We start from the raw sequence: 15,306 nt of genomic DNA on the forward strand, positions 1-15,306 counted from the left end.
ATATGGTAACATAAGTGATAAAATGTCAAAACAAGACTTGAAAATCGTGAAATGCAATATACCATTAAACATCACACATTAAATTTAATTGGTCACTGTTTTTTTGAATTAAAGTTGCAGTATTTCTTATAGAGCACAGAAAATATGGAAGAATCAAATATACGAGCCACCTCCAGAAAAGTCCACGAGGAGAGATAGGGCAACACGGTGTATAAATTACAGGTAAATCAACAATTATAACTTTAATGAAAGCACAACGATTAGGTCTAACATAATGATCACTAGAGGTGCAGCTATGTCTTTCATACACAGTTCAGAAAGAGGAGGCTGTTACATCACAAGAACCTGAGCATTTTTATGTCAGAAAGTTGTGTATTAAACAAAATGCAACACTGTGTTCTCTTATGTGGAAAACTATTTCTCTTCCATTTCTAGTAGTCTTCCTTTTAATAGATTTTCCCTGCCGATTAATTTTTCATTGTGGTAGGGTAGGTTACACAGATGTCAAATTGAGGAAATTAGCATTTTGTCATGATCTGTGTGCAGCAGGCAGAAGGGAGGACCAAATGCAGACTCTAGGAGGTGAAACTTAAACTAAAAAAAAACTCAGCTTTATTGCTGGCATGAGTCAATACAAAATCAAACTGGAAAAACTATGAACAGAACACACAGGCGCATATGAGAGAGATCGCAAAGCTGGACAGAAGAAAACAAAGGGCTTAAATACACAGGGAATGACGAGGGAACAGGAAACTGACGGGGAACACAGCTGGGGCTAATTACACACAACGAGACAGAGGACGGAAAGCTAAACATAACGCATGAGACAAGGTACGTTCAAAGTAAAAGAAGCAAAGCAAAACATGGCACACACAGACAGGAGACTACCAAAGTAAAACAGGAAGTAACGGGGGAACACACACAGAGATGCAGACAGACACACAGAGACATGACTGGGGAAACATGGATAAACATGACAGGCAGGGGGAAGAGAATGAAACACGAGGGAAGCAAGACACAAGAACTCGCAACAAAGATAAACACAGACACACAAAGGGCAAAGACACAAGAGGAAATCTGATAATCAAAAAGCTAAAAAGAACAACCTTGCCACTATAGAATAAATCCTTAGCATAACAAAGTGGACTTAAATGACAGTCAGAATACAAAATGACATCAAAACACACGAAACTCGTGACACATTCCCAACTTTAAATTGTTAAAGTCACAATGCTGTGCACAAAAACAACATTTCCATACATGCTTTAGTTGCCCTTTAAATATGTTAGGTTTCTATGAGGGTATGTTACAGTATAGTAATTTATGTGTTTCCATATGATAAAACGGAATGAAAGTACTTTTACTTGACAGAAATTTTGAACATCTTCTTAAAGCAGGCATATGTCCTAAAAAAAAAAAAAAAAGCCGCCTTCTTGTGCCACAAATACAAATACAGTTTTGTTTACCCATAGCTCACTGTGCTGTGGAAAAGAAAGGAAACAGAAATTGTTGTCGCTGTGATTCCATCACAGATAAAAGGGTGTTCACTACAGTGAGCTGAAACCACTGGAACCTCATCAATCACTTCATACTCTATGGCTAAATTTTGCAGTACCCTTTCCAAAGTCAGTAAGGTTTTAGTAAAAGTGAAAAACATGTTGATGACTGAGTCTTTAAAAAGTGGAGAAAGTTTTTTATACAGTCTTCACAGAGTGGATGTGACTGAATGACTTAACCTTTTTTTCCACATATGTGGAAAAAGGTTGTGATCGTTGTGCTGTATATTACACAGGTGACTCTTGTGTTTTCAAAAATAGTGTAACTTTAGTATAGTGAATAAATAAACATTTTCCATTAGATTACAGCAGTGCTTCCCAAATATGTAGACCAGGGCCCATTGGTGGGCTGGGAAGGTGCTGCAGGTGGGCCTCAGTAAAAAAAAAAAAAGAGTATCAAAAAGTAATTGGTGGTGGTTATTTTGTGATATTGCTTAATACTCTGATTTACATTTACTGCTTTTGTATGTGAAGGATGCCACACCGAGGATGTGGACAAGTATCAAAATGACATTTCGAACAACGATGAAGGCAATGGTACAGCAACGTGGAGCAATTGCTATAAAAATACTGGAAGCCTCAGGTGTGTGAACTGTTATAGCAGAAAGAAAGCACTTGTATGTTAATATGTCCTAGCTCCTAACTTAAATATATTTCTAATAGTGTTTGAGGCAGAGAACAATGGTGCCATGTGTTCTACTCAAAAATCACCGATTCCAGGGCCTTCAATCACCAATTGGGTAAGACTTATTTATAATTGAGGAATTTATTGTAGAAAGTCTATTTTGTATACTTGCCTTTATTATTATTTTTCGTATTGATGTAAATGGGCAAAAAGGAAAATTCACCCTTAGCTTGCATGTAATGGTTTTTTTTTGGCTTTTGAATATTTGATAAGGAAAGCATTATCCAACACCTACTAATGGCAGATTAATCAATATAGTCATCTGAAATGAGGTGATAAGATACTTGTTTTTGTTTTTGTGAACATGCACCGATCCAGTGTGACAGCTGCTCCAGGTGGTTTGACACACAGTGCCTCCAGATGAACACAGAGCAGTTTTGGAAAACAGAGGCTAGAGAATGGGACTGCTCTCTGTGTGAAAAATACGTTTTTGAAGTCTTTGTGTCCTTATGAATAATGTATATAATGCTGAATAATTTCATGTAACTTTAAGTGTTTTTATCAGACTCTCAGGAAAGAATGTAATTTGTTTTTACATTCTTGGTACTTGGATATGGGGAATTAATAGATAGTTATTGATATATTTTCATTATGTTCTCTATTTCAAACTCTAACTTAAGCTTGGTTATACTTTTGTATTATATTCTTTGTACATGTCCTTTAATACATTTTTGATAACATAAAACTAAATTCTGAGAGAAATCAGTATTTTTCAATACAGAATGCCCAAATGTTTCTTAAATTGATTTGGCAGGCAGCGTTACATTAGTAAAATAAAATATATCACATTAGAAAACTTGGGTTAATAGCTTTGAACAGAGGAACCAAGTTTGACCAAAAATGACAAATATTATTTTTCATTTTATTAATTTTTTTTGACTATTTTAAGTGGATTTGTGGTATAAAAGCAGAATGACAGAATGTTAAAAGAAGTTACATTTAACCGCTCTGAGCTGGGAATTGGGTTCTCCGGCTGTTTGAAGCCATGGAACTTTTGACTTTTCATGCAAGCTAAACACTATGAGCCAATAAATATAATAAAAGAACATAAACATGGTGTCCTGGGTCTTTGACCCTGCATATTCAGTTTTAGGATGTTTATTTAACTTTAAACTTATGACTTGTTCTTTTGGAGTTTTAGATGTGGATTATATTTGGGCTGTGTCTCTAGTCCTTTCACTATAATATTGTGTCATTGTGCTTCTAAGTGTCCCTTTGTTTCCACTCAGTTCATATGTCTTAGTCCTAATCTATGTTTGTTACTTCCTGTTTTATTTATGTTGGCAATTTTATTATTTTGATATCTTGTATATATTGTGTGTGTTGTTTAGTTTTGCGTTCCCTTGTCTCGTTAGTAAGATTCTGTTCAGCTGTGTTCCCTGGTGTTTCTCATGTCCCTAATAACCTGGCATATATATGTTGTCTGAGTTTTTGTTTTTTGATCATGTTACTCCTCCTGGGTGTGTTCACTCTAACAGTATGTTTTCCCTGTTAAGTGGAAGGCTTGATTTTTTTTTTTCCCCTCCTTGTATTGTTGCTTGTGGTATTTTGTATGTTGTTGTGGTTTAATAAAATCACCTTTTGGATTATTCCCTAATGTGCCTGAGTTCTGCTCTTGAGTGCAACTGTGAAAGGCACACAGCCAGCCTTGACAATAATTATTCTTTAAATTTTGATGAATATTGCAGCAGATCGAGATGAAACTTGGCCCAGATGTAGACTCTGTGGCCCAGAGAAGGAATGTGTTAAAAGTTTGATTCCCCCCTCTTTTTTATCTCTTTGTTATAGACTAGAATGTTTAAGGTAGAAATATAATTGAATAATGAGGTTGGTTTATTTTCACAGTAGTGTGCAGAAGTATGGAGGGGAATTTTTATTTTATTTGCTTTTTCTTTCTCTTTTTGCCTCTCTCAGGGACTCTAGCTCGGTTTCACGGGGCCCAGTTTTCTTTTTCCTATGGATCACAAGATCAGCTTATTTGGGGAGGGAAGGGGGGGTATTAGGTAGTGATGGCCAAACAAAGTTTTCTGAAGCATTGAATTTTGTGTTTAAAAAAAATGGTTCATTACTTGCTTTTCAACACAGTCGACTATTGGTGGCAAAGAATATGAATGTCTTTTTTTGGGGGGGGGAATTATGTCTATTTGTTTAATGAATTAATTGGATGAATAAACTTTCCTTACTTGAACATGTGCCATGGTGTGGTCTTTCTTTGCTTGTGACGTCTTGATGTTGGTAAATACAATAGACAAAAAATACATATAATAACGTACAACATATTTTGGAGAATGCCTCTGCTGTGAGGTCCTGACTCCAGATACTTTAATCACTGGACAGCTGGACAACTATGTTTATAAATAATATTATATTAGGCCAATTTTCTTATACATATTTTTGATCTGATAGAATTGATTGTGAATTGGAAAGGGAAAATGCTTATGAACTTGTAAAGTAAAAACATGATGCTTTTAAAGTTATTATGTTGGGGTTTTATTTAAGAAGAGAATTTGTTCCACTGTGCGATGGCCGAGTCTGTTTCTTTTCTGGGAGATAATTTCTCCTGCCTTAGAGAAAATACTCTCATATGGAACAGAAGAGGCTGGAGTGCACAGAAAGTGCAATCCAAGTTGGTAGAGATGCAGGTATATCTTCCTGGGTCCCACAGACTCACCTAAAAATAATAAACAAATTTAATTGCTGCAAATTTTGTAGAGTAACATTTTAAGATTATTTTAAAAATAAAATATATTTTTTTTTTATTATATTAAATTTAGAACAGCCAACAAAACAAAACAATCTGGAGCACCCAGTCCAAAAACAAGGGCATAAGTGTCCAAAAACATAACTCAGGAGGTCATCCTGGAGGTCGATGGCACAAAAGTCCATAATTCAAAAGTTCCATAATAAGGTGGATCAGGGGGACGACCGGGGGCCAGCAGCAGTGATGGAGCAGATCAGGAGGCCGACCATGTAGAAGGCGGTGATGGCCAAGCAGACATGGGTGCCGACCCTCGGGCAGCATGGCAGGCGGTCGACGTTGTGACATGGATGTGGACGAGACCTCTCGAGTGGCTTGGTGGGTCTCCGTGAACGTGCTGTCTTGACAGGCAGTACTGAACGTGGATGTGGACAGGCAGGCTGTGCTGATTGTGGACAGGCACGCGGTGCTGGACATGGACGTGGATTTGGCGAGGCAGGCCATGCTGGACGTGGCTTGGCTGAGCCGCCAGGTGGCATGGAAGTCCTAGGTGGCTGTGTGGACTCCCCCGAGCCACCAGCAGAGACAGGTGGTGACTGACAGAGCTCACCAGAGACTCCAGCTGAAACATGAACAGGTTCAGACACCTGCTGAGCACTAACGGCTCCCACCCGAGAGACTGGGCATCCTGGTGCCCTGACTGGCCTCACCCTGAGAGCTGGCTTGGGTGCAGGGACAGACCGGACACCAGCCACTCTCACCCGAGGTATAGATACAGGTGCAAGAGATGGCTGATTTACAGCTGCTTTGACCCTAGGAGCCGAAACTGGCACAGGCAGGCGACCACTGCCTCCACCCCAGGGATCAGACGTGGGTGCGAGGTCAAGCGGTGCCTCAGCCACCCTGGAGCAGAGTAGAGTCCAGAACATTAACTTCTTGAGGTGTTGATATGGGAGCAACACTTGAAACAGTCTTTGAATTTACTGTGTCTTTGACATGGTCCATGTTTTCCTCAGAAGCTCCCTCTGAACAGTTAAACAGTTCTTTCAGTCTCACAGCATGACTCTGACAGAGTCTCAGACTTGGAATTAATCAGTTCAGCCTCATGAAAAATACTCATATCATTGTTTATGGGCACGTTACTTAAATTTTCATGATCAGTCTTAGACTACGCTCACACTGCAGGCGAACGCGCATCAAATCCGACTTTTTTGACCCTATGCGACCCATATCCGATCATGGTGTGACAGTTTGAACAGCACAAATCCAATATTTTCAAATCCGACCCAGGTCACTTTCGTATGTGGTTCTGAATCCGATACATATCTGATGTTTTAGAAAGCGACTGCTGTTTGAATGGTCATGTCGCATTAAATCTGTCTTTTATGTCACTGACACAAGACAGACACCAATTATCAGTGCCGGAGAAGACATCGTGAACGCTTCCTGGCCATCCAGTGTAGATGTTAGTGAAACTGCTGGGAAGACTACGCTGGAGAAACGTGAACATTTTATTTGTACTGTATAATCTGCAGATTCTGACAGAAATCTGCAACTATCCTTTGAAGCACCGCTCCTCTCTAAAACAGCAATAAGGATAATTATTAGACCATATGTAAAAGACAAAATAATTTTATAACTTAAAGCAAAATTGGAAAACGTAAAGTCCGAAACAAGTCTTTATATTAAGGGCCATCAATCAAACAATATTGTTTTGTCTGGGTCTAAACGGAGCACGTTGTGTGTGACGTCTTCTTTTGTGCATGCGGGCCGCTTTGAGGGTTCACACTAGAGTGCGTTTGCTGTCACATTTTATTTGTAAAATGTGTGAACAACCAGACAAAAAAAATCGGATTTGATCAAAAAATTGGAATTGAGCATTAAGGCCTGCAGTGTGAACGTAGCCTTACTTATACAAGGGTTAGCCACAACATAAGAGTCCCTGGAATCGGTCACAGTGAGTTAATAATTTGACCCTGGATTGAAACATTGAAACAGTTTGATAAACTGACTCAATGGAAGAACAGTCTTCAGCAAGATCAACACACAGAGACGCTAAGTAATCGTGCAGAGGAATAAGACAGTCTATGGAAGGTGTCCCTTGTGTCTTAATAATAGCCCTTGTGCTAGTGGGATTGCTGCTGGCTGCCCCACTTACAGTCATTTTGTTCCTGAGTGCCATGGCAGGAGTATTCTCAGTCTTTGATATTTTATTGACATGAACAGTTTCTTCATATTGTTAGCTGCCATTAGCTAAGTTCATAGACTGCCTTCAGAACTGCACAGGATTATTTGCAGCTAGCAGGTTGTTAATGCTATCCATCAAGTCTAACAGTCTGTGGTCTATGAATTAACCTCAGCTAACGCCAGCTAACAATTGTAGCTCGGTGGCTAGTAGCCTTCAGTAATAGTAATAAATCACACAGCAATAGTACATTGAAGAGACTGAAATTGCACATAACTCATCAGGGCCGTGCAGAGACGTTTATAGGGGCGGGTGCTCAAAGCTAAAAAGGGGCACATTGAACCAGGCTGAATAACAACAACACACATTCATCAAGAATCTAATATGGGATTGCATCATACTATATCACTGTTGTGAGGCAAAGCAAACGTAGCCTATGTTTTACCTGATGGGTACAATATTGCTGTTGAGGGGTTGCTGCTGCTCCTGCTGCTGATAGTGCTGGAGGGCAGGGCTGTGTTGATCTGAGACTGTAAACATTAAAAAGTCCATAGGAGAGATGGTAGCTGATTAAACAACTGTCATGAGATAATAACAAAATGCAAAGATTGGTGACAGCGCTTGGAACCATAAGGCAACAAAAAACTGAGAAATAAACTAGACCCTGCCTGTGAATCACTCTTTGCCTCTCTTCCTCCTTCCATCCCCTCATTTCATCTATCACTCTCCACTTGCTGTCCATCTGAGAACAAGGCACAACTTGCTATTGCAATAAACTAATATTTAATTATCCACACTTAACAACTCTTACACTTAATCTATAATAAAATGATGACAAAAAAATGTTATAGAAGCAAAACATTTCAGTTGTGCTTATTATTATTTTTATACTGGAATACCTCTCCAACAACTGGTACATGTCTTAATGTTACCTGTGCTCTTTGTAATCCAGCTGCTGAGGGATTCACTGCCTTTAGTAGCCTCACACAGCTCCTACTGTTTCCTCCTCATGTCCTTACCAGCCATGTCTGGACAATGTTATATTATGAGTAATAATTCAAAAATCCATATACATAAAACACACACATGCACGCACACACAGTGACATTTTAGACCTTCTTCAGAATACTGTATATACTGTGGGCACAAGTTTCCATCATGGTGCTGATCCAGAATCCTTCCCTTATTATTTATTACTAGAGCTACAATAATAAAGCAATGAGGGAAAAAAAGTAATAAATATGAAATAATGTATTTATGTATGGAGGACCACAAGAGCCACGCGCATCGAAATAAAAATTTCTGTGCTTTAATAATGAATTGTAGAATAAATTCTGCAATTGTAAATTCATTTTTGAATTCCAATTTAATAAACTGCATTTCAAAATCCTTTTTCCAATTGCATTTCAAAATCCTTTTTCCAATTGCACTTTAATAAACTGCATTTTAAAATCCTTTTTCAGTTGCACTTTAATAAACTGCAGTTCAAAATCCTTTTTCCACCTGCAATTTAATAAACTGCAGTTCAAAATCCTTTTCCACTTGCAATTTAATAAACTGCAGTTCAAAATCCTTTTTCCACTTGCAATTTAATAAACTGCAGTTCAAAATCCTTTTCCACCTGCAATTTAATAAACTGCAGTTCAAAATCCTTTTCCACTTGCAATTTAATAAACTGCAGTTCAAAATCCTTTTTCCACCTGCAATTTAATAAACTGCAGTTCAAAATCCTTTTCCACTTGCAATTTAATAAACTGCAGTTCAAAATCCTTTTTCCACCTGCAATTTAATAAACTGCAGTTCAAAATCCTTTTCCACTTGCAATTTAATAAACTGCAATTCAAAATCCTTTTCCCTTTCCTGTTCGCTCCGGGATTAGCTGCTGGATTAGCTCCTGGATTAGCTGCTGGATTAGCTCTTCGATTAACAACTTGCTGGAGGCTATTCAAATTAGCCACACCGTGGGATGTAAGGAGCTCTCTGATTGGTTGGTCGGACACAGGCTGTCTGCCAGCCTGGATTTTTCTAGCTCATAGCTTCTCCCTGCTAAGAAGCGTGTGTGCTTGTACAAAAAGGCCGTTCAGCCTCGGGATTTACACTCGGCTCGACACGGATATGTGAAGAATGAAGGGACCCTGCAGCGAAACGGAGAGCCAACCTCTGACTGAGTGCCTGTCTACACATTCTGACCACCTGTTGAAGGTAAGGTGCTAACATGGCTAACGCTAGCGTCACCGCACGTAGCCCGTTATTTTAAGATCATCTTAGCTAATGAAAGTTTTACGTCGCAGCTGTACGAGCTCGCTACGTGTTTTGTGAGCTGCTGTGCTCTTCACAAATAAAGCTGGAAGCAGCTCTGACTGTTAGAACCAGCACTGAGCCCTGTTACATTTATACGGTGTTAGAGCAATGGCTGCAACCTACAGCCTTTAAACTAGCGATTACAATGCTGACAGTAAACTCATCAGTCCAGATGTTACCACATTACTCGATGGTACTTAGAGTTAAAACAACTGAGACAGGCTGATTAAAATAACAGCTGTCAGTTCTCTCATTCAACATATAAAGACTGGAGATCACACTACTGATTTCAGTTCATTTAATATGTGAGTGCACAGATTCATTCTCAACTGGACATAAATGATGATCAAAGGTTGTATATATGATGAAGTCATCAAATCCCAGCCTCTAACACAGTGCGCTGAATCTTAGCTTTGAATGTCCAGTATATTCTAATCAGTGCAATGTAAGCATTCACTGAACCTACAGTATCTACACCTGTGTGGCAAATGTGTGGTAAAGATACAGATAATGAAATGTAATTATTAATACAATATACATCATGAAAAATGAAAGCTGAAATTGATTCAGTTCAGTACTTTTCTCTGTATGCTCTGTGATTATAAAGGCCTTAAATTCTGTGATATATACTGTAAATGATTTTCACAGAGGTCTTAAAGTACTTAAATCACTGCTGATAGTCTGGTTGTTTATATTTTCACGTTTTTGTGTCTGTAGGGCTGTTTGATGACGATTTGGACTCCTCTGGGAGATGAGGACACACCCACATCTGTTCCATACTGCAGCCATGGATGGTGTTACAGCTCTGAGTCAGCTTTGGGCCATCAGACGCACACACTGGAAAACCAGCACCTGGACTTCATGCAGGAGAGACGGCCTCAGTGATGTAGGTTCATAAGCGAGTTCAAACATTTCTGGCCTCTTATCACTTAGATTTTGAATGCATTTAAAGCAGGAACTGCACACTAGGGGTGGGTCGCCTTTCTCACCCGACGGGCGCTGCATCTTTAAGCGTCTGCGCGCGTTCCCGCGGACGGCAATCACTTTCTGGCACAACAACTGCACGGACACGGTCGGTGCTGAAAGCCGACAGCTCGCTGATTCTGATGTTTCGGCGGTCCGCGCTTTGTGTTCACGCCCTTTTGCGCTGATTCTAAAGCTGTTAGTTTTATCTCTCTCAAACAATATTGACTGAACCAACAGCAAAGAAGATCCAAACTACGCTTCACGTAAACATCATCATAAATTCCTCTGACTTTTACTGTTTTGCTTCACCCACGATAAAATCACACTTCATGCACAGCTCTCCCTCTCTCTCTGTACTGTTTTCTGCATTATTCGCTTGCTTGTTACGCTAACTCTACTGTTGTTTACAACGCTGTCGGCCGCTGTTTTTTTTTTTTTTTTTCGTTTTACATTCTTCCGAAAAGAAAACCTAATTTCTGCCGTTCAATACTGAACAAATTTAAACTTTTTAAAATTATGCAAAATGCAAAACGGTTAGCCGTGTCTCTAATAAAACCGCTGTAACGTCAGAGGTAACGTTCATATGTTGATTAATGGTTCTCTTTCGTTTTTGATGTACTGCAGAATATTTTTATAAAATCCCAGGCCAGGAAAACCACCTTCATGTTTTTGTTTTATCTTCAGCTACTTTGACACAAAGGCATCTGCTGTGACGCTCACACCTTTGATATAAGTCTTGCGTGTGTCAGCTTCCTTTTATAGATACAAAAATATGTCAATGAAATCTGAATTATAATATTTCTGACTGTCAAAATTTCCCAGATTCAAATCGAATTGAATCGAATCGTGGATCGAATCGATTCGGGACCTTGTGAATCGGAAATGAATCGATTCTAGAAATCAGTGACGATACCCAGCCCTACTGCACACCTAGCTGTCAAAAGTTTGGCCCTTGGTCCTTGTTAAAAATTCCACAAGCACCACACCACATTTGTCATATACAGTTCCATTTTGTACAGGACATTTTGAATTTATATCTATACAGATATTATATATCCTAGTTATCCACTTGTCAGTATTTTTTGAGTAAATGGATGTCACTGATAAATCAGTGGTGATTCACCTGCAAATGTTTTTAACAAACTTTGTTTTTGTAGAATTCATCAGCAGCTGTGGAGAGATGCATTTGAATATCTTCTGGTTCCACTTTTCCTTACCTGGAAGCTGAGTATTGCTGATTTCTGACAAGGACACAAACCTCAGTGCTTATCATGGGTGTTACATCCTCTGTGCTGCAATTCCAGAGAAAACGAGAGAGCAACGACCACTCATTAAGACCAGCCAGAAATCTGTCCCTTTCTGGCAGCTGTGGAAACTTCAATAAGAAAGTTTGCATTCTTAGAACAATGCTGGATCATGTGTGATGTGTCATTATATGAGGATATTACATTTTGCCTTAATTCTGCTCAATTAAGTGTTTTGATCGTTGATCCAGTATGGCAGCTTTGTGTTGTCCTGCAAGTTAAAACCCATTGTCCTCATGAGCACAGCATCTAACAACTCTCCTTAAAAAAAGTCGATTGACTTTAACTGGACACAATGGTTTCCAGTGGAGATACATTCCTCACTCATCCGTGACACTGGAGAAGTCACCTGAGTGAGTGATAAAACAATTTTCCATGGAAAATCCAGAGGAACTAAACTTTGTTGTTGTTTCTTTGGGCTCAATTTTGCCTGAGGCTGAAATTGAGCCCAAAATGTTTTCTTCTTTCAGAAGAATGTTTTCTTCTGAAAGAAGAAAACATTTTGCCAATAATCAGATAAAAGATTGTTGAACCAGGTGGTATTCTCTGGAGTTTAAGACCAAAACTGAACTCAGTGAATTGACATTAGACTGGAATTCATAAGATGAATAGAAATACTGCTGAAGCTGAATGATATGTGTGTGTGTGTGTGTGTGTGTGTGTGATCTTTGTTTTCTCCAATTCACCAGGTCTGTAAAGTTCAGTATGACTGTGGTACATGATACAAAAGAATAAATACAGAAGAATAACAACTTTATGTGAATAACTTTACTCTTCTTAAAAATAACTCATAAAACAAGTAAAAGTACAAATGTGTACAAGTTAGAGACGTCCTCAGTAAGTTTACACTCTTTTGGAGTGATTTTAATTGTGTGTTAAAGAAGAGGATGCAGAGTCCATCACTGAGGCCGTCTCTCCTGCATGAAGTCCAGGTGCTGGTTTTCCAGTGTGTGCGTCTGATGGCCCAAAGCTGACTCAGAGCTGTAACACCATCCATGGCTGCAGTATGGAACAGATGTGGGTGTGTCCTCATCTCCCAGAGGAGTCCAAATCGTCATCAAACAGCCCTACAGACACAAAAACGTGAAAATATAAACAACCAGACTATCAGCAGTGATTTAAGTACTTTAAGACCTCTGTGAAAATCATTTACAGTATATATCACAGAATTTAAGGCCTTTATAATCACAGAGCATACAGAGAAAAGTACTGAACTGAATCAATTTCAGCTTTCATTTTCATGATGTATATTGTATTAATAATTACATTTCATTATCTGTATCTTTACCACACATTTGCCACACAGGTGTAGATACTGTAGGTTCAGTGAATGCTTACATTGCACTGATTAGAATATACTGGACATTCAAAGCTAAGATTCAGCGCACTGTGTTAGAGGCTGGGATTTGATGACTTCATCATATATACAACCTTTGATCATCATTTATGTCCAGTTGAGAATGAATCTGTGCACTCACATATTAAATGAACTGAAATCAGTAGTGTGATCTCCAGTCTTTATATGTTGAATGAGAGAACTGACAGCTGTTATTTTAATCAGCCTGTCTCAGTTGTTTTAACTCTAAGTACCATCGAGTAATGTGGTAACATCTGGACTGATGAGTTTACTGTCAGCATTGTAATCGCTAGTTTAAAGGCTGTAGGTTGCAGCCATTGCTCTAACACCGTATAAATGTAACAGGGCTCAGTGCTGGTTCTAACAGTCAGAGCTGCTTCCAGCTTTATTTGTGAAGAGCACAGCAGCTCACAAAACACGTAGCGAGCTCGTACAGCTGCGACGTAAAACTTTCATTAGCTAAGATGATCTTAAAATAACGGGGCTACGTGCGGTGACGCTAGCGTTAGCCATGTTAGCACCTTACCTTCAACAGGTGGTCAGAATGTGTAGACAGGCACTCAGTCAGAGGTTGGCTCTCCGTTTCGCTGCAGGGTCCCTTCATTCTTCACATATCCGTGTCGAGCCGAGTGTAAATCCCGAGGCTGAACGGCCTTTGTACAAGCACACACGCTTCTTAGCAGGGAGAAGCTATGAGCTAGAAAAATCCAGGCTGGCAGACAGCCTGTGTCCGACCAACCAATCAGAGAGCTCCTTACATCCCACGGTGTGGCTAATTTGAATAGCCTCCAGCAAGTTGTTAATCGAAGAGCTAATCCAGCAGCTAATCCAGGAGCTAATCCAGCAGCTAATCCCGGAGCGAACAGGAAAGGGAAAAGGATTTTGAATTGCAGTTTATTAAATTGCAAGTGGAAAAAGGATTTTGAACTGCAGTTTATTAAATTGCAGGTGGAAAAAGGATTTTGAACTGCAGTTTATTAAATTGCAAGTGGAAAAAGGATTTTGAACTGCAGTTTATTAAATTGCAGGTGGAAAAAGGATTTTGAACTGCAGTTTATTAAATTGCAAGTGGAAAAAGGATTTTGAACTGCAGTTTATTAAATTGCAGGTGGAAAAAGGATTTTGAACTGCAGTTTATTAAATTGCAAGTGGAAAAAGGATTTTGAACTGCAGTTTATTAAATTGCAAGTGGAAAAAGGATTTTGAACTGCAGTTTATTAAATTGCAGGTGGAAAAAGGATTTTGAACTGCAGTTTATTAAAGTGCAACTGAAAAAAGGATTTTAAAATGCAGTTTATTAAAGTGCAATTGGAAAAAGGATTTTGAAATGCAATTGGAAAAAGGATTTTGAAATGCAGTTTATTAAATTGGAATTCAAAAATGAATTTACAATTGCAGAATTTATTCTACAATTCATTATTAAAGCACAGAAATTTTTATTTCGATGCGCGTGGCTCTTGTGGTCCTCCATATTTATGATGATTCCATTTGTTTCACTATCCACTCTGTGCAGCGAGAAAGCTTATTAAATTTTTAAACTGTAGAGATACAATAATGTTGCTGCTGTAAAATCAGCATTTTGTCTTATTTAAAATATAAATCTAATATAATCTGTTTCTTAATGTATGTTCTTTAAAATACAGCGTGTTTTTTAAAATATTATAATTATAATAATCTATTATTATGTGGACATGCATATTAGATCGTTTTAAGTGAAATATAAGCCCCCCAGAAAGGCAGGAAAAGCCCTGTAACTTACTTTAAAACTAAATATGTTCCCTAAAACGGTGGACAGAGCTACAGACCCATGACAGCCTTACCCAGTGAGCCAGCAGCTATGACCAGCACTACTTGTGCAGTTAATAAAAGGACAGGTAAAGTTTGTCGCGCTGTTGCACACACAGCACGCTCATTTGTTTCAGTTCGTCAGTTGCCACAAGACAGCCTATCAACATGTACGTAATAAGCTAATACTGCTGTGTGCTGTAGACTACAGTGTGCGCTGTACAGCTACTTACTGGTTTTGTCGCATCAGTCTGTGTCTCTGAGTTAATTTGTGTTTCTCCTACAGCTCCGGACCGCAAAAAATGCGCGTGCACTTTGTGAGCTCGTTCCCGGCTCGTAACCAGCGCGTTCTGCCGTCAAGGGCGATCATTGGTTAATGGTGATCATGTGACTGATGCAAGCCAGATCCTTTTATTTAGCAAAAATGTGATTAATAGTTAAATATTATTGTTGAGGGGCACAGACAGGA

General features: G+C 39.0%; 1 long non-coding RNA gene across 1 annotated transcript; it reads left to right on the forward strand.

The window, feature by feature from the left end:
• Window positions 1-2,028: 2,028 nt before the first annotated feature.
• LOC120432988 lies at window positions 2,029-3,756 on the forward strand. Its single transcript, XR_005608246.1, has 3 exons — window positions 2,029-2,139; window positions 2,220-2,296; window positions 2,560-3,756. It is a non-coding gene; the product is annotated as an uncharacterized LOC120432988 (long non-coding RNA).
• Window positions 3,757-15,306: the final 11,550 nt, after the last annotated feature.

Source organism: Oreochromis aureus, linkage group 15, assembly GCF_013358895.1.
Source record: "Oreochromis aureus strain Israel breed Guangdong linkage group 15, ZZ_aureus, whole genome shotgun sequence".
Classification (NCBI taxonomy): domain Eukaryota; kingdom Metazoa; phylum Chordata; class Actinopteri; order Cichliformes; family Cichlidae; genus Oreochromis; species Oreochromis aureus.